Here is a 2,634-nt window from a genome sequence, read left to right on the forward strand (position 1 = left end):
GTCCTCTCCTAGTTTCTTTTCCAGGCTCATCCCTCAACATGTTTAAACAACCTTGCTCCTATTTCATTCCAACCCATCAGCAGATGCAGGTCTGAAAGATGATATGTCAAAGCTGATTGTAGGTCTGTCAATGTGAACAATGAGCATCAGATTCTTTCTTCTCTCTGCATAAAAGCATGTCTAACCTTTCTGACCTTGCAGATTACTAAAGTGACCATCAACTCCACTTTAACAGTGGCATCACTCTGAATAAACCAAGTCTTTCACATCCTCAAAATACGATGGCATTTCTTCCACTAATTATAATACCTCTTTCATTACCCAGAGGTGTTGACTGATAAACAGGGCAGCAACTGTTATCTACAGGGACACAGAAACAGAGGCTCAGCAGATACTCCTGATGTCTTTCCCCTTGTCACTTCTTGAAACTACCAAAATTTTAGCTTGCTTTCTCAGGATTTTGAGGCTTGAAATGTCAACATTGTCAACAAACTAAACATTCCCAATGGCACATGCCAGCAGAGAGGACTGTGCTAGAGAAAATGAACAATGAAAGTTAGGTCAAGGGGAAAAAAACCAAACCAATATAAAACAGGTTTTTGCTCTATACTTAGTATGTTAAAATATAATGCTGAGATGAAATATAAAAGAAAAACAAAACAAAACAAATTTTACAGTATACTGGATGTTCCAGCTCTTACTTTATAGATATTAGAATTAGCCATTTTCTTCTCATATTGGCAGTAGTTACTGGGAGGTAACTGCTTAATTAGTTATTGGCGCAATCATTTTGCCAATGAGCCAGACACAGCGGCTTGGTGAAGTATCTAGCACTTGCTGCCAGGCTCTCCCCAGACTCCTCAAATGCAGCAGTTCTCTGAGCTGCTCCCAGCTGCAGCAGCAATCTTCACTGTGATAATCATCATTTCACAGCAGCTGTAGGAGTTGTGCAGGGGGACTTTTAGTAAGCCCAAACACATTCTAGATGGAAGGATTTCAAATGTCATGCCTGTTCACCCAGGAGTTCATTCACATAAATGTTTTTGCTGCAGGCTTATATCCTGGGGGCTGTTATGCCATGAAACTGACAGCATAAGTGGAAGATGAAGTCCTTTCATGAGCCCAGCTGAACATTCAGTAGTCTTGGAAGCTTGGTCCTGGGAGCTAGTAGCCCCAGGCATTTTGACTTACACGGTATAGATTTAAAACACAAACCAGCAACAACCAAAAAAAAATTAATACAAAACAAATAACATAACCAGGAAACATTCTGTAGGACTTGGAATGTAATTTTAGATGAGACACACCAATTGGCTCATTGATCCAATGAGTGCAGCAAGAAGTTTGTGAGAGTCAATAACGGTTTTCATGTTGTCTAGAAGAAAAATTTCACTGGAGAAAGTGATGCACCAGCAGTGTTACTTCCTGTCACAATGACCTACAACAACCTGATCTTTCCTGGAGGTATGGAAGATAAATAGAAATAAATAGTTAATGACCTTTTGTTGAACTGATGCTTTTACCTGCAGGGAGTTTGCAACACTGTTCCAGAGATCCAGAGGATGAAATGGCCTTTTTTTCTTTTTCTTTTCCAGGGAGAGATTATTTCCCCTTAAAATAGCTCTGGACATCTCTGCTGTATTAACCTTAAAACTTGTTTCACCTTCAGTCTTTTTTTTGCGGATGGCTGATATTTTCACTGATGGCTCAGGAGTCTCTTAGTATAATCCTCTTTTAGTGTGTGTCCAGAACAAAACTTACTTCTAGATGGAACTGAACTCCCTGTGGTGTATCGGTGTTTTAGAAAGGTGGAAAATAACATGATTCACACCATAGACTTGAGCTATTTCTTGATTTTTCTTAGTATCATTATACATAACAGTAATGGGCACACAATATAAGTTGTAGGAAAAAGGTATATACATAGTATACATAAAATTAGTTGAAAATTATTTATACATTCTGCTTCTTCTTAGTTATCTTTCCCACTTAAAAACAGATGTTAAATTCTTGAAAAATCAGAGCAATCATCAATCACATTGAGGTCAGGGTACATCTAATCAGTCTTCCCAAGCTGTCCTTTTAATTTGCTTTGACACTTCGGAGATATCTCAATGATGGTTTCCTGTTTCCCTGTTTCAGTTTCTAATCTTCCACCATTATGTGTCTCAAATATTGTCTGGGGGATGTAAAAGTTCTTTGCTAATGAGCATATGTTTATTCCTTCCCTAAATGCCTAATTATTGCATTTTAACTATGTCTCTGCAATAAATTTTAAAAAAAAGATTTAAAAAAAAATCTCTGCGTCTGACACTAGATGATATCAACTTAATGGTACAGATGCTCTCTACGGTATTTTCCCTTCACATAGCAGTTGCATTTTTGAGAATAAGTAGTTCCAAAGACCCAAAATGGATCCTGGAAGAGATTGAACAGTTATTTAGGGTTAATGGTCAGGTGGCGAGTGATTGCAACCAGTTCCTGATCATCTTAAATTTCACAAAAATAGATGTGACTGTTGTATTTGAATACTTATGTATGCTTATGTATGCTTAGGTACAAGATAGAAAAAAAAAAACAAAACACCTTAACAATCCATTCTCTGAGCAGATGTTACCCTGCACAATAGAAGAC

The sequence above is a fragment of the Columba livia genome, chromosome 1 (genome assembly GCF_036013475.1).
Source record: "Columba livia isolate bColLiv1 breed racing homer chromosome 1, bColLiv1.pat.W.v2, whole genome shotgun sequence".
Classification (NCBI taxonomy): domain Eukaryota; kingdom Metazoa; phylum Chordata; class Aves; order Columbiformes; family Columbidae; genus Columba; species Columba livia.